This window comes from Vanessa cardui, chromosome 7 (genome assembly GCF_905220365.1).
Source record: "Vanessa cardui chromosome 7, ilVanCard2.1, whole genome shotgun sequence".
NCBI classification, from domain to species: domain Eukaryota; kingdom Metazoa; phylum Arthropoda; class Insecta; order Lepidoptera; family Nymphalidae; genus Vanessa; species Vanessa cardui.
The window spans coordinates 15,064,758-15,083,876 of NC_061129.1; the positions used below are offsets into that span (position 1 = coordinate 15,064,758).

Consider the following 19,119-nt stretch of genomic DNA (forward strand, 5'->3'; position numbering starts at 1 on the left):
ATGACTCGCAATTTACCCGATAATAAAATCTTTTAATAGATTTCATTAAAAATTAATGATTAAAATACTATAATTCGTTAATTTTATTTCCCCTTTATTATATTAAAACAAAAAAAAATGTATACGAAAGTCTATTGTCATATTTGAAATATAGATAAAATTCATTCATAATTGTATACTTGTTTAACATTCGTGTGCTAAGTACATAGATTCGTATCTACACAGGTCATTAATTTAAAGCGAAACCTGTTAAGAATTAGTTTAGAGTTCCAAACAAGCTGACCATAACCTTTATCATTCAACGTCGTGCAATGCTTTCGACGACCCTTTTATGAAAAAAGAATAACTTGTTTCAAAGTATATGAAATGGCTCGCGGCTCTGCTAATTTACCATTCATCGCGAGAACTGGCCTTATCTATGTTTGCATCCTATTTAGACCTGCCCTGGACAGATGTAAAAGACTCAAAGACGAGCCTATCTTCCATTTGAACGTTTGCTATGCTAACTTTACCGTGGCGAAAGTGTTTGTGTACTATACGATACGAGAACGATTGTGCATGTGTGCGGCGAACGTGATGTTCTGATTGGCCGATGCTGTGCGTGTTGGTTTCGCTTAATGCAAGTCGCGCACGCCATCCGCGAGATGTCGCTTTGTACTAATGCATACGGCGTCATTAGTGAGGTGTAAGTGGCAGGGGTACTCATAAAAATTTCATTTGTCAATCAACGAGTACAGTCGTCTACATCAGTCATAAGTTTTTTCTTAACAAACTGTATTTATTTCAGCTGTAATATGCTGTTTTAAGCTTGAGATTCGAAATGATTTACTGTTTGATGACTAAGAAATATTCAAAAATGTACGCGTGTCCGTATCCTCGAAAGCCTTTATAATAATTTGAAGGAAAACGTCAAGTGGAAAAGTTCATATGTCGAAGTAAAATCTCGCTACATCTACATCTATCTATAAGATGTACAGAAAAAAAATCTCTACAATTGACTTTTTGTGGATAAAACAATAAATGAAAGCAACATCCTAGCTTGCTACTCAAAACATATTTACAAAATTCAATGAATTATTGTACTATTTCTATTGAAAATATGCTGGAACCCTATTAGGAACAAATTATTATTTAGGCGAGGATTATGGAACTGAATAATTATGTGTTAAAATTATTTTCGAAATAATTTAACTGGAAATACAGACGAAAATTTAGAGCATATTTATGTAAGTGACACTATATTGATGGATAGTTAGGTCACCTGAGGTCGCGAGTTCAAACGAACCGTCACAGAGTGGAAATTTTCTATATACTTATCTTCGTATACTGTTCGTAAAATGAGAAATATTTATCGATATTATTATTACTGTATACAGTTTGAGCTAATATCAGATATAAAAAGAAAATTGTACCTAGTTTCGCTGAAACTTTACCGTAGATAAATAATCGGTAGATTAAGCTTTATACTTACTTAAATTTGAATATAAAATATGTACTGACAAGATACGGTACAAGACAATTTGTAATATATTTTTTTTCTACTTCAGAGATTGTTTAAAAGTAGAAGAAAATACACATTTATGTTAATTCATAAGTAAGTTGTAGTACCGTCTCCATGTATTTCTGATTAGCCTAAAGGTTGACTGGTAGAGAATGCCTCCGGGCATTAAGACCGCCTTTTGTTCTAACAATACAAATTTGGTCAATAAGGTAGAATAATGTAACTAAGCTTATATGAAAACAATATAACGATAATTTATTAACCGCTTACAATAGTTACATTATCAACCATTCAGAAATTGACTATTCATGAATGTGTCGTTTTTATATAAGAAATGGCAACACAAGACAGTGATACAAAAATATGTCTATGTATAAGAATCACATGCCACAGCTTGGCAAAAACCCACCGTCCTTAAAAATGCCTATTGACTTTGAGTAGTGACACTAATATAAGGAAACGGAAAAAGGTTTTAAGGTTATCTCAACACGCAGCTCTACCTAGAGCTGGTGAATATGTACATTGTACATTTTGTAAAATTTTATCCAACCAATCTAAGTTTCCTCATAATATATTCATTTACTTTCAAATGAATTATATGCTGATTTTAAGAATTTGAAACCTGTGTTAATTTTAATTTGAACTCACAACCTCTGTTTAGGATTCACATTTTTAACCTGCTGAGCCACGTCGCTTTTGTTTAGTTTTTAATATAGAATTACACTATTTATATAAGAAGGTACAAAACGTGAATCATCTGTGACCTAGATTTTGTAGTGATTTATTGGTATAAAGTTTTCCGTTTTACAAAACGTACCGTCACGGCTGTGTAGGAACAGCTTTAACTGACATCGAGACAACGATGAGTGTCGTCACGGTACACTGGAAACCATCTCTTCGTGTTAATATTATTGAACAACATGTGCGAAGTGTCATAATATGCCTCAGAATTGTAACCATTGTTAATTGTTGTGACAGTTTTGATAAAACAGTTGATATGTAGTTATTTAATAAAGCAATCAATATTAACGAAATAGGCCTCATGAAATGAATAGTAAACTTGTTTGCTTTCTAAATTCATGAAAAGAGAGTAATAGATTCACATTCGTTTTCATAGAATCTTGCGATTTATTCAAATGTTTTTAAGAACATAAGGACGCAGAAATTTGCATAGACAATTGTATAGGAAGTAAAAACTTAATGTATCTTATGAAAATGCTCCGACTTGGCGCTGGCGTCTAACAATTCTGCCAACCCGATGCTGAACAGTCGAAGAGGCTTGCGCGGCGCGGGCCTCAGTAGTCGCCGCGGTATCGTGGCGGGTGGACGTGTCCTGCCTTCGCGTTGCGCGTCCCGAGTGATTAGTGTTCACGAAATCACCGCTTACGTGCGGGGTGCTGTGCTAGTGGATTAAGATATTGTGTATCGTGAGCCTGTGCTTTAGAATCCTTTCTACGATCATATCGAGATAACTGCCAATTATTTGATTTGATATAACTTTTTTGGTGTCACGGTTTTGGATTATTAAAACTAGCATTTGTAAGAATGTGAGTTACATTCTGCAGAGAAGGGCTACGGTATCATCTAAAATTAGTAAGTTCCAATAACATGTATAGTATACGATGTATGAGTATAACACATCATAAATATATCTTTAATAAAAACAAACATATAGTTATCATACATCTTATCAGCTCTAACATAACATCTACCAAAATATAATTATACTATAATTGTTGCCCCACACTGGGCGCCATATATTGAAAAAGGTAAAATGTTTTCCTCATGTAATTTACATTTGGAATGTATAACAAATGTACTAAATTAACGTTATTTTGAGTTGGGTCCAATTTTCTCTAATAATGTAATGTAGGTATTTAGGCAATTTATTAGAAGGGCGAGTTCCATAGCATCCCTTAGGCTGCCCACGTTTTCTACAAAGTTATTTAGGTTCGGATTCAGTTTATATCGGAATGCAGAACACGTAAAATGTGTAACAATGCTTTAATATTATTATTATTATATTTGACTATCTTAGTATATTGTCTTTGTAAAATTCCTATGAATTATAAAAAAGTTGTTAGTAATGTTCATAAAATTCTTAGAATATTATTTTAACAGACAATAACAATAATAATGCTAGAAGTATTATAAAGTAAACAATACAATAGTATAAATGCCTTATTATAGAAATATTTAATATAATATAGTGTATCGATAATAAATAACACGTTGAAAAAATACTGTTCAAATATTTATATTCTATAAAAAAATTTGTATTAAAAATAAGTTCGAAAATGTTCAAGATTAGCCAATCAAGGTACCTCGTGCCTCGTTGATTACTTTTAAATCTGACTAAAAGTTGTCGGATGTCGATAATTTCGCTATTGATACCTTCCCGGGATCGAAACTTATACCTTGCGACCTCAAAGACGTTGGAAATGCTCCTCAAAGTTCAGTTATGAGAAAAGTACGTTCGCCTTCCAAACAATTTATTGTTTCGCCGGGAAGATCTATTTAAAACTTAGTTAATATAACAGTTTTACGGCACTTTGTTTTTTAAAGTTTGGAAAGCACTAGATAGAATACAAATTTCTTATCGAATAATAGATTTTTTTTTTTTATTTAAGTGCAAATGTAATTAAACCGCCACTCGGCTATTTCTAATTAAATGTTTTTCTCTAATATACAGTTTACCTTTCTTAAGCTATGTATGCTCTAGTTACAAACTATTATATAAAACTGTTATATCGTCTAAACTTTAATTAATAATAAAGTTCATGTTAGTTTCCCTTACATAAAAGTTTCATCAACATGAACTGAATTGCAGATGAAATTATAATTCTTAAAAACCAAGTGTTACCTACACTTTCTCATGTTACATAGGCTTCGTATAATCGGTGTAGGTATAATAAAATATTCGATAACACTATTTACATCCACTCGTAGTACTATTCAATATTCAATATTAAATAATTTGTTGCAAATAAAATCTAGTCAAAATGAAATAACTTAGCTATTTTGTCAAATAACTAAGTTATTTTATTCGAAATAGAATTGACTATTCAAATTTATGAACTTTAAAATAGCGAAATGAAAACAACAATATTACAAACACGGTTGTGTGTACGAGTTATTGAAAATATCTTACACTTAGTATATTAGTGGTTGAATTGTTTCAAAGTAAGAACGCTTGCTTAGAAATATTTTGCAAATTATGCAATGAATTCGAAAGCATACATTTGCTATAAAAAATAGTGTATCAAAATAGGATTAAAAAATGAATAAAAAAGTCATCAAAAATATGTAAACAAAAAAAAAAAGATAAAATGACGTTTGAAAAGCAATTCGAATGCGTGTTATTTTTTTCTAAAATCTGTGAAATAAAACGATAATTGTAAAACGTTTCGTACGAAGCATTATTCCCAAACTATTTCCTCCGGTTGACTTTAATCAGCAAAACCACAAACACGTTATAGCTTTATTATAACTGTAATCCTTACCGTGATTTTGAATTCGAAAATTAGTCTGTTGGTTGGTAAAACAAAACAACACAGACAGCTGTTTCGTAAATAGGTCAAACAGACACATGGGTTTTTATTTAAAAAAAGAAACATGAAAAATAAGTCGCTGATGAATTCCATTTCAAAATAGCAAAGAAAATTTTATAACATTTAAATAAGGAAATGTTATCAAAAAACATAAAACAAAAACATAATGAGGTAGATTTTTAAATTATCTCTTGATCTCGTATATCAGTATTAAAATTGGGTGTTTAATTAATTTTTATCTATCTAATCTGTGATAGGGCTTTGTGCAAGCCCACCTGGCCAGTTATAATCCACTCATCACATTTTATTGCCAAAAGCAATACTTAGAATTATTGTGATCCGGTTTGAAGGGTGAGTGATATAGTGTAACTGCAGGCACAAGAGACATTATATTAGTTCTCAAGGTTGGTAGCGCGTTTTCAATGTAAGGAAGGGTTCGTTTAAAGTTATTCTTTGAGTATATTTTTCTTAGTTATATTCTCTAACTTCAATTTGACAACAACACAATTTGAATCGTCATTTTACAAAACTACAATTATATATTCTATTCAAAGTCAAGTTTTATATACATTCATCTAAAATATGTGATATATACTTAATCGCTTACCTAGCCCGTTTATTGTGCACAGACCTAATTGCATTTTTAGGATAAACTTGTATAAAATATTAGATTACAACTACTACATACCTGAACACATATTTGAGACAATGAATTAATCTATTGATATAATATTCGTTTAAACACAAGATAACAAGAAATAAAAGGTTATAATGGCATCTTCAAACAGTCTATAGCCAGAAAGACCTGTATGTAAGTCAGCTCACCAAAGTAAGTCTAGCCAACAACACAGACTCACCAAATATTTTACAAGATGAGGGATCGAACTTGTGACCGTGAAATATCATATAATAGTTATAACTACCGCATTGATTAGTTGTTAAGCTAATATTTGAAAACACAATTAATGGTTAGAAAAGCTAATTTTAATTCTTAATATTTTAGTCCTGTACAAACATAAATATTTATAATTTCATCTAATTAATATACGTTAATACCTTTTGATACTTTAAAGTGTAAAAAGCCTACTTTCTTGTCGGCTGCACTCTCTCGAACCCACAATCTAACCATAGCCTACGCTTAATTTAATCTCTTAATATGGTACAGAAAGCGCTTGTAAGAGCTTACTTAAATAAAGTAAATTTTGTTTAATTTACACAAGTTCTTTCAGGTGATGAAGTACTTTAGGTGAGTTAGACACTAATTAAACTTTTCACTCTAATCCTAATTCCCCTGAATAAGCATGAACTCGTTTCAAAGTTATGCTTTATACACGGTGTAATATTTTACGTTGTACGGAGATAATGTTTGCGCTAATAGCAGCTAAATAGAGACTAGTTCATTTGATTTTAGTTTTGTATTAGTTAACAAATTGCTGCTTCAGTAGCCATAAATATTAAATAAACACCGTCCGCGGTTTAGCACAAATTAATCTCCAAGGGTACGATATAATTGATGTTTTTTACTCGACCGCAACATTGCAGAAGTTCTGTTTATTCATAAACGCGAGTGAATTATTTGCCGCAAAGCAACTGTCTGTACCCTGTAGACATTGATAGAGGCAGTACGTTAGTGTTAACACAAAGGACGTATGTACAAATAAGTCTTATATAACTATAAAATAATATCAAAATTGGATGTCTCTTAGACTGTAATGGAAACTGACTCTGTCCTGTAATATAGCCTTGTTACTTAACTCAATCGTTTGTCTTTGTGTGCGCCATTTATTACATATTTAGAGCATTATAGCAAGCTGGTTAAAACTCTCATGAGATAAGACTGTTTCAACGACAACAACAACGACAGCTTGTAAATTTCCCACACCAGGGCTAAGGCCTCCTCTCCCTTAGAGGAAAACCTTCGGAACATATTCCACCACACTGTTCCAATACGGGCTGATGAAATAAACATGTAGCAAAATTTCTATGAAATTAGACACAGGCAGGTTTCCTCACGATGTTTTCCTTAATCGCCGAGCACGATATGAATTATAAACACAAATTAAGCACATAAATATTCAGTGGTGCTTATCGGGGTTTGAACCAGCAATTATCGGTTAATACTACCACTAGACCATCTCGGCTATATTAGACTATTTCGTTAGAAGATAATTCTTACTAGGGCTGCGAACGAGAATAATAATAATAAGGGGAAAACTTTAAACTCACATTTTCCTTTTTTTATTTATTGCGGCTACTTGTATTACATACACCTAAAATTATATTTAACTTTATACAATTTAGATATTACTTGAAATTAAAAGCAATTACAGCGTTTTAAAGTATGTAGGAATTTTAGGTCCATTGTAAGGTATTTTAGTGCATATGCTTTACTACAATGGTAATAGAAAGATTAAAGGTAATACAAAAGTTTTTTTAAGATACCTTTTCATTGTATTAGAAAACATATCTATATCACGAAAATAATTGTTACATTGCAGTTTATTAACTTTTTTTTATTTGCCTTATATGAATATAATGTTATATCTTCTCAATAATATTTCCATTGCAACTAAGCACGATCATTTAAAATAATACACAAAAGAAATATATAATATAATTATACTGAAGACGATTTTAACAATTCTTAAACTGAAACATCATTGGCACATATGACGTTTTACGCCAGCGTAGGAATTAGCCCTCACATGCCAATACAACCATGGAATTGGATTAGAAATTGGTGTATTCCTTGTGATTGTAATTACATTGATTCATCAACCTTCACGCTACAACACACATGGGATGGAATTGCGTAACCGTTCTAGACTTTACCAAAACTAATTATGTCAAGTGCTTTCTCTTATGAAGATTTGACATATTTATTGTTACTTATTAAAAATGGCCGAAATGGCTCATCCGTTTAGATATATAAGTTCCTAGGTTCAAATCGGAGTAAGTGCTAAATTTTCATGTGTTTAATTTGTGTTCATAGCTCGTCTCGTATTCGATGGTGAAGGCTAACTTCGGGGGGTAACTTGCGCGTTTATCAAAGAAAGGAAATTGTCCCTTAACTCAGCAGTGAGATATTATGATCTGTCAACTTTTAAAAATCTCATATGGTAATAATTTAATTTCATAAAATTATTAACATTTTACTGACTATAAAAAGCAAAGCATTTAGCTTCTCTAAAGGGGAATAAATAAAAAATGCATAACGACCCACTAATAAGGTCTATCATCTTATTCCCTGAAGGAGAATGATTAGCGCTTGTTCCACCACGCACCACTAGATATTGCTAGCTGAATGCATGCAACATTAACTTGATTTCTATAACGTTCGTGAAATAAAGACTAAAAAAGCTACTTTTGTTATACACATCGTAATTATCATTAAGGACGTAGAAATCGAAAAATTCGCACGATATACATATAAGCTGTTATTACTTGTACGATTCGTTTTACTATAATCGAACGCAGATGTAGAAGTTTGTTCTTCAATTAAAATTCAAATTACTTTAAATAAATGTTAAGAAATAATTTAGAGGTTTGGCTATAATGAAAGTTTTTTGTTTTGTTTGTGTTTACGCAATACACGCCGTAGACCTTAGAATAACGGGCGCTCTGTAAATGACATTTGTTTTATTCTGGTTCTAGATATTATTGTATTTTAGTATAAAATATTTCAATAATAATATTTTTGTAACTAAGCGTAATGAGCTTAATTTTAAAATGATTAATAGTTAAATTATACGAATGTTTATATACATTAATTTAATCCTTATTAAAATAATATTTGCACATATTATGTTCTCTTAAACAATATATTCGAATGAGATAAAATGTTTGTTCTGTTACACATATGCTATTATTATTAGCTTGTTTTTTAATAAAAATAAAATTCTTTACACAGAAAGAAAGATATATTCTTAGTTTCCCCTTGCACTGTGATAAAAGTCTATGTAAAGACCCTTCTTAGTTTTCCCTTATCATCAATATTGAATGCATGAAAATATCACTCAACTATCCTAATACAAATTAAATCTAAATTCATTCATAATTGTACTGCGAATTATGGTAAGTACATATATAGAAATATAATAGGAAACATTCAATAGGAAACATACATATACCTCCTCCACCCAAATTATAAAACTGTTCACCAGTAGCCGGTAGAAGTATTCGGACGGCGATTAAGAAGCTTACAAGCATGCTCTTTCTGTGGACAAAGCATGCTATTTGTTTGCTAAGTGCAGCAACTCGCTCGACACTACAAACTATTCTCTGTGATTTAACTAAAATACTCGTAATATTTTCTACCATTTCTAACATGTTTTCTATACAGCTGGTGCGAATGTAACTTGTTAAAACTTGTTCATGAGAACTTTTAATTGGAATTATGGGAATCGACTGTATGTCGTGTGTTACGAATATTGATTGTGAAATTGGAAAGTTATGTCGAAGTTTTTAATAAGCAAACGAAATTGAGCAATCGTTAGGTTACGTCAGAGCGTTACTTTGACATTTCTAAAAATATATATATATATATATATTTGTTATTTCTATAATTATAGAATTTCACCCACGAGTGTATGACTTTTCGTAGCCTCGTCTGCGTCATCACCCACGATAATATATTATTCCTCACATGTAATGCATAACATATCACACTTATTCCAATAATTATATAATACAATAAGTTAGTGTTGTTGTATTCTGGTTTAAAGTGGGCGGGCTAAATCATAAATGAACAAAGAATTTTCAAATATCATTGAATTTAATACGATCAGACAGAGTCCATCTATCACGAAAGGGAATGGAATTTGGGAGGTAGACGTGCATATGAAGGCAAGACAAGTAGGCAGACAAGACAATCTATAGTAGTTAAATCATCAATGTGACATCAACCATTATATTCCTTGTGTCTGCGATTATAAGCCCACTTACCCGTTCACAGGTTCAGAGTACAAGCTGTTACTGCTTGACAATAGAATACATAGAGTGGATGGTATCCCAGACAGCAGACAGCCACTTGTATTTCAAAAGAGTAACTTCTGAGTTTCTTGCCGGTTCTTCTCAGACTTAGTGGAAGGCTAAGCTACAACTTAGCTATGGCAGATAACAACGTGGAATATCAGGCAGAATATTTGCAATAAAACCGAGCCGGTAATAAAATATACTCTTGTTTATGTATACGTGATGATTTATTTTAAAACATCCTTACAACAAAAAATGTTTTACATATCTGTAAGAGCTTTCTCTTGAATTACGGTCGACGAGCTGTGATCTTAGAGTAATCATTTTGAAGGAACAATACAGTCTTACTCTTTGGACAATCTGTTCGAAATACTGTTGCATTTACGCCGAGTCCATTATTGTACGACATTATTACGTTTAGTTGAAATCTATTTGAACATTAATAGTAGGTACCTATATAAATCATTAATTATAAATTAGGAGGAATATGAATTTGATGTCACTGCAGTGCAAGAAATTTTAAAGTTAGTAGGCAAAATGTTATTTTTACTATATTTTTTATCCGGCACTTTTTTGCTATAATATTGGTAGGCAAAAATGGTAAGTGGTTATTACCGTCAATAATTCCGGTTAGAATAGAATATTACCCAATCCTTATCTCGCAAATGTGGTACTAACCTTGGAAACTAAGATGTTATGCCCTTATTACCGATTACCCACTGGCTCACTCATTAGACCGGAACAAATTTTAGAACGTATTGTTGTTAAGCTGAGATGTGGTACCTACTTAAATGGGTTTGCTTCAAATCCCACCAACACATAGAAATTAGTTATCCCGAAGAATAAAGTACGAGTATATAAAAGAATGAGAAAACTTGAGCTTATTTTGAATTAGCGCCACAAAAATGCAAAATTTTCGTGAGTAAAAGTATTTCATTTAACTCTTCAAAGCATAAAGGAGTCATTAATTTTTATATTTCTAAAGATAACGTCTCGCGTGGAGCCTTCATAAAGCGCAATAATGAAGACGAACTATGAGATATACTTAAAAATATATTCTAACGTCTTTTGATAGCTTATAAAATATTTTTACGTTTTATCACGAACAGTATTTTTAAGTTTTTTACTAGAAATACACATTAATCAGTTTCATCTGTTTTTATACTTTATTGTACTAAATTTTTAATTTCCACTCAAATGATTTAACTACAATATCGCATTCAATTTTGTTCATAACAATAACTAGTTAACTAACTCCGCGACTCATGAGGTGGAGTGTGAGAGTGCTTTGAGATCGAAAATGAAACAAACGCTTCATATCGGCAACTATCTTTATTACTTTACTCTTATCTTGCTTATTTGACATTTAGCTATGTACTTTAATTTTGGCTTTTCCAATATTATTACTGTAATTAGTACAGAAAAAAATATTTTTAATTATTACTTATTTCATAAAACATGTGATATCTGTTAACACAATGTTAAAAATGAATTAACAAAAATTTTAAATAATAAATATAATATATGAATACATCGAATATCTTAGTAATATTCTTTCACAGATCACGTAATTTATTTATATTCTAACTAATACATTTAAACATTTTAATTTTTACGCAAAATTAGATTGTTGTGTAACCTACTAGTGTACACTCAACTTTGCGTTTGATAACTTACATTTGAAACAAATACTAAAAGTCGTCCACATGGAACGAGAAATGAGAATTTCCACGTAAGAAACGTTAAACATTTGAGCTCTCCCAAGTAATCTGTCGAGAGAGGAGACAATGGCTCGGTATGATTTATGCAGGGCGCCGCCACGCTAATTATCGCTAAACATCCCTCATCCGTTACGCTCGTTTCCACCCTCTTTTATACCGTAAACTGTCAAAATGCAAGCGATCGCATTTTTAAGGGTCAAAGTTTTCGTAATAGGAATTTGTGTAAATGCTTCTTATGAAGCTGTTTATTAAGCGTTTATCGTATTTATATAGTAATTGAATACATGTTTATTTAATATTAATTGTTTATGTAATAAATTACCCGTTTCGATGAAGCCAGTGTAAATATAACAAAACTCTAATGAATATTGCACCTACCGGTATTTTTTTGATTTATCACGCTAAGACAAATAGACAGACGTGGCAGTATTTGTCGTTTATACAAAATTATACTTTTAATTTTGTATGCGAGTTATCTTTTAAAGTAAGGCCCAGTGGTTAAATTTCGCGAATCTTATTTAGGCTTTTGTGTTCAAATCCGGGCACGACAAAATTTTTCATTTCTTTAATTTATTGATATTGGATATTCATATTCAATATAAGGTTCGCGTGACGTCATCCGTCATCGCAGCTCGGCGAGCTAGTCCGAGTGGCTTATCAGTCGCAATTGAATGAATGATGCGCGCGAGAGGTCGCCGCCTCACGTTCGAACCGTGAGATAGCTTTCAGCCTACTCCACATACTACATGTATACGCAATCTCGTAAATCAAATTTCATATTACTCGTTCTGATTCTTATATTACAGTAATTGTTCTTCTTTGTGTAAAATCTGTGCACTAATGTAATATACTATTGTGTGTGCAACATATGACCTCGCTTAAATCTTTTGGCAAGCACATATCTAGCTATCATATATATGTATACAGCTATATATAGTATCAAATTTAATAGATTTTATGCTTTTTATAATAAGACTTATATGATACTCACAATTTTCATATCAATAGTCTCGATTTAAAGTTGCTGAAACTGCAAAGCTACTCACCTAATATATACAATATATAAATACCTACATTTTTCTACAACTACTACTTTAAATATTACAAAATCAAAAAATCAAACTGTTTTTTTTTTAAGTAGGCTCACAAAAGCGCTTTTGAATCGCCATATTTTAGTTTGGAATTAAATTTAAAGCTACCACTGGTGGAGTGTGTCGAGAAGACCCGCAAGAGACTTAGTGGTTACTCTTTTCCACCATTTTAAATCCAGAGTGTGTCAGCAATCAAAAAAAAAAATTAGCTCCTAGATTTCAATTAATTCTAAGTCCACGCCAAAATATAGTCTTGTATTGAATAACATACTCACCTTTTTATAAATATTTTTAATGTAAGCATTCCATTTTTTAATATTGCCAATGAAATATAGCTGTTCTGTGTAAGTCTTATTATAGTAAGGAATACCGTGAAAATGAAATCGTCTCGTTTTCTATAGATTTGTATTGCATATAATGTATTTATAAATAAATATTTGTTCGATTTGAAAATGTATTAACTTGTAATATTGGCTTCATAAGGAACGAAGGTGATCAATCTTTTAGAGAGTCACTGTCAGCCGATGTATCATCCCTTGTATTCCCAGAGTTGAAAATTGTATATCCGTTCCATGAATGAACGTCGTATTTACTTGGAAATGTTTAAACACATAATTTCGGTTAACTTGTGTTCGTAATTCTTGTCCTCTTAAGCATCCCGACCCAATTTACTGAAATGTATGTTTTTGGACTTATAATCTCGCCTGAATAGTTTTTCGTTATAATTAAACCCGGTAAGTGGAGCTGAGATGGCCCAGTGGTTAGAACGCGTGCATCCTAACCGATGATTTCGAATTCAAACCCAGGCAAGCACCACTATATATATGTGCTTAATTTGTGTTTATAATTCATCTCGTGCTCGGCGGTGAAGGAAAACATCGTGAGGAAACCTGCATATGTCTAATTTCGTCGAAATTCTGCTACATGTGCATTTCGCCAACCCGCATTGGAACAACATGGTGGAATATGTTCCAAGCCCTCTCCATAATGGAAGAGGAGGCCTTATCTCAGCAGTGGGAAATGTACAGGCTGTTATCTATCTTATCTTCTCTATCTATCTAAGTGGAGCAGTTGATAGCATCCGGTATTTATGACATTTCCTTTTACACTTTTTTTCAGTCCCGAACTTCTTCAAACTTTTTAATTAGTACTAAGTTGGGAGGATCATATAATCTATACTAATATGTAGTAAAATTTGTTTGTTAGTCTTAGGGGCCTAGCTCAGGAACAAGTCACGTCGGGTGCCTCCTACCAACGACTTAACATCACAAAAGCTGCCTGGTAATATATGGTTAAAACAATTCAATACAGTAAATGTATTGATATTCAAATTCATATTTAAAAATAATATTCATTTGTTTAAAAAAAATCTATATTAAATTATATAACAAAAACTAAAAACAATATAACAACTGAAGATAATTTTATTATAAAAATGGTTTCAAGATTGATATGTATACGCCTTTGTATTCTATTTGTTCCTCGTCAGATCCTATAAGCCGTATCGTTAACAAAATCTAAGTACTTCTTTTGAGTTCTTTTCATTACATTTTTTTCACGAAATTTCCTAAGGGGCATGGCGATGGTTTTACCTTGGGTATTAGTCGGTCTAAAGTAATCAAGATCGTCGCTACTTTAACGATAGGATTAAGGTTTAACACGAGGAAATTACATTTTTAACACAACATTAATTGTCAAGGTTATTACATATAAACAATTCCATACAGCAATTTAAACAATTAAAAATTGTAATTGTTTTTTCAAACAACAAAAAACATCTTTAGCTGATTATGATTTTATAAATAAGTGCAATGTTTTATAAAGTTCAAGTAGTAAGATAACTAAATAGTCACTGAGTTTTATAGAAATATTATCTCATAAAGTCATTATTTTATAGTCCTGACTAAAATTGTAAATGCAAGCAGAAGGATGGGCGTGACTCGATCACACCAGAACGACTCAACGTATCTTAATAAAATTATGCACTTAGATTGTAGTCTAAAAGACAAGATATGACATTTATTAGCATAAGAATTATTATAATTAAATGATTAAATATAGTCAAAAATGTACTAAAACTAGTTCAAACTAAAACGAAAACTAAGGACATAAGTACTTTATACTTTTCATCCCTAACCACATTCTCAGACATGGGTGAATCCGCAGTCGTAAACTAGTGATAATATATAGGGGTAAGAATGGTTAGGTGTCAGGTATGAGTACTATACTCAGGTGTATAACTACTCAGGTGCATACTGTATTCATTCGTTCTCATAGCGAATCGCATGTCAATCTAACACGTGAATAAATCAAACGTAGGACTAACAGCGTCACGTACTCTCCGAGACACGAGAGAACAACAAACCATCGCTACATATTATAAAACAAAGTTCCCCGGCCGCGTCTGTCTGTTTGTATGTTTGCGATCAACTCCAAAACTACTAAACGGACTTTCATGCGGTTGTCACTAATACACAGAAGAATTCATAAGGAAGGTTTAGATATATAATTTATTAAGGTTTTTGTGTAAATAAGTGGAAATAAAACTACAATTGTTAAATATGTCGAAAAAAAGCAACAAAAAATATAGAAAAAAACAGTACACCCGTGCGAAGCCGGGGCGGGCCGCTAGTATATAAAGGCACGTACACATTAATCTTTTCTTTTGGTCCTTGTTCAAGCCCTTCCTAGTAGGTACCAGTGAAACTGAAACTTTAAAGTATAAGTTAACAGTGTTTACCAGTGTCACCAAAAGGTTGGTGACGCATAATGAAGTAAGGAATAGTTAAAATTTCCTTACAATGCCAATATATATGGACGATTGTGATCACTTCACATCAAAGGGAATCTAATAAAGATCTATATATATACATATATACTTTATTCGGGTTGGCTTTTGCAAGCATTTTTGAATCGTCATTTAACAAACTATATTGAGTGAAACTATCACCGTTTTGGAATGTAGATTCTACTGAGAAGAACCGACAAGAAACTCAGTAGTTACTATTTTTCAATATTTAAAAATACAAAGTCGTGTTAGTTAACTAAAATTGTAAATGTATGTAAGATGTATGAAGAGCGTACTCCTTTCTTAAAGGCCGGCAATGCACCAGGTGTTGCAGATGTGAGCCTCCTGCTCGTTTGCCAACTATGCCATAAAAAAAATACTCCGTTATTCTATTGAAGAATTATTAACACAATAAAATATAAGATTATTTTGTAGGCAATCTATCTGTGTAGATCTGGGTAAACTTAAATCTTTGATTCGCAGTCATCTGGCTAGAAAATAATATAGCAAGGACTTCATATGGATTATAACTTAAAACATGTTGAGAAACCAATTTACATCAATCAACAATCTTGATACTCACCGCAGAACATTTTCGTAGCATAGCGCTAATAATTATAGCATTTAAAGGATATATATACCAAAATAGCGCCGTTTTGCAACAATTCATGAGTGATATACGGAGAGGGTTCTTATAATACACTGCTGCTATACTGCTGTTGTAACAGATTATAAAACAAGGCATATGTATGTAAAAGTGAATTAGTTCTCTCTAGTCGATAGTTACAAATTAAAGTGACACTATTGACCTAATAACAAAAGGAGACGTCGCTTCACACTACCTGGGATTTGTATAAGATTTTGATTTTGTATTCGTTGTTATTGCTACACTTTATAGTTCCTCTTTCTCCAACAGCCTTTTGATTTTTATAATATGACTAGCCACCAGCCCCGGCTTCGCACGATGCTGATACTAAATATAGCATAGACTTAATTTATTTACGATATCACATTAGAAACTTCTTAATTTATCAGTGGTTATTTACTATATTGTCTATGTGTTATATACAAAAACCTTCCCCTCGAATCACTCTATTTATAAAAAAAAAACACATCAAAATCTGTTGCGTGGTTTTAAAGATTTAAGGCATACATAGGGATATAGTGACAGAGACTGTTTTATACTATGTAGTGAAGCTTAATAGCATCATATTAAATGTTATAATCGTCAGAATTGTTTTGATTTTCGAATTTATCTTGAACTGAAATATCATATGAAGTCATTTAACATCATCTAAAACTGATGTTTCTCTCTAAGTTAGTTGCGGATGCCATCGCTCACGCGAGCCGTCGAAGCCACGAGCGTCGATGTATCATACTTCGTTACAAACTATCTACACACAACTCTTATAGCATACGAACACTAACCGCGACTGAGAACGTTCAAGTTAAAAAATAATATAATAAAGTGTTCACAGCGTGACACTTGCCTACTCCCATATATGTATGAAACTATTACTTATTCAATTTAGTAATATTTAACCGATGATCGCGGGTTCAAACCCAAGCAAGCACCACTGAATATTCATGTGCTTAATTTGTGTTTATAATTCATCTCGTGCTCGACAGCAAAGAAAAAATCGTAAGGAAACCTGCATGTGTATAATTTCAAAGAAATTCTGCCAAATATGTATTCCATCAATTTTGAGACTGATGACGCTGTTACGTGACTTAGTAATTTAGACAATGGATGAATTAAATTTAGACAGGCGATTTTATTCATCCATTTCATATTAAATACGTGTTTAGCCTTAAACTTGCTCGGGTTCACGAGCTGATTGACAAATCGACTGCAGTGTCGGCCAAAATAACCTATCTATTTTCGGACTCATCTACACTTGAGATGCTAACCACTGGCCCACGAAGAGTAATCCACTTGGCTTTATCAAACAACAATGTTTGAGTTATGCATTAGTTGAACTACAAACGTTCTAAGTTTCTCGTCGATACGACAATTAGAACTAGGTTACAATATTAATCCTAAATTTATATATAGGTTCGACCTTGACACTTATAATCCAGAACAAAATTTATTATATTAATAAATTTATAGTATCGGTCACAATGAATGATGATTAAGGCTATGTAACGTAAATTACATGACCTAGATCTTATAGCTGCCGTATTCGGTACACAGGACAAGGTATGCCACTCGACTTCCCATTGTGGACTAAAAGTGGAAACTATCAAGAGCCCCATTTGGTTTTTACCTTTTTAAAATTAATCAAATAATGATGAAATTAAACAGAAGTTCATATAAATGAACAATTGAAAAAAAATTGTAAAATAAAAGTTTTCATAATTATGTGTGTATAAAAATTTGAACTTGACCCCCTTTGGATCGCATTAATCGGGTCAGGTGCTCCCGTTACGGGAACTTTTTTTACCTTAACTATCTGTGAGAACACACACAATACTCTATGATGAATAAATAATAAAAACAAGTTGTATAAAATAAATCCAGTCAAATGTTGATTCGCAAACTCCAAATGTACACCAAGCTTATTTTTTCTTTTTATAATATTTGTAAATTATTTTTTCAGTTACCTATTAGATACAGACCTCGGGTTTTGTGTAAGCCCCTATTGGTAGGCACCACCTATCTATTATTAACTCTACTGCAAAAAGTGATACTTAGTGTTGTTGTTTACCGATCTAAAAGGCAAGAAATACAGTGTATCAGGCACAAGGGATTAAACATTCCCAAGGTCGGCGGCACATTTTTGATTTAAGGAATGGTTAAGTAATGACGACTTTATTATGTATGGCAAATTACTTATCAATGAACAATGAACAGCATTTAGGTGGGCCGTTAATGAGTCAAAAAAAGTATATATATTTTATTGTGTTCAACAACAACAAACATTGAATATGCTCCAAACTTTCTCCCCAAAGGGAGAGGACACCTTAGATCAGCAGCGGTAAATTTACAGGCAATCTTATTAATTTTATATTAATTTTGAGCCTCATTACGTGTGCAATGTACACAATATAGTAAGTAAAAACACGCAAACTCCGCCCGTCAAACAACCGCTACATATCCACGTACCAGCAAACTGATGTATCGTTAATGTTCTCTAAAGAAATATTAAAGTGGCGTTGAAGCTTTTTTCGCAAGTAACGCTAAGTAATTAATTAAATGCTAAGTAAAACAAAATAAAATGCTTAGATTTAATAATTTAATACATGGCGTACACGATTACTTAAGGAGAATAACGCTTAGTCAACTCGCCTTTAACTTATGACTGTAAGTGACAAGCTTCGGAGAGCTTATTAAATATTAAATATATTAAACGGATCACATTGCCCGCCTGAACTTAATTTATTTTACTATATTTATTCACATATACGTTTTAATTATTATTCAAATATAAAATTTAAGTATTATACATCTTTTTAAAAGTGAAATAAGACTGAGTCAAATTTCAAAGGC

The 19,119-nt window shown here is 32.0% G+C and overlaps 1 protein-coding gene across 1 annotated transcript in view; it reads left to right on the plus strand.

Annotated features, from left to right (window-relative positions):
- The first annotated feature begins 2,823 nt into the window (after nucleotides 1-2,823).
- LOC124531254 (nephrin) overlaps nucleotides 2,824-19,119 on the plus strand; it is a 410,712-nt gene continuing 394,416 nt past the window's right edge. Inside the window, exon 1 of the mRNA XM_047105755.1 lies at nucleotides 2,824-3,094. The gene's annotated coding sequence lies outside the window, so the exon portion shown is untranslated. The remainder of the gene's footprint in view (nucleotides 3,095-19,119) is intronic.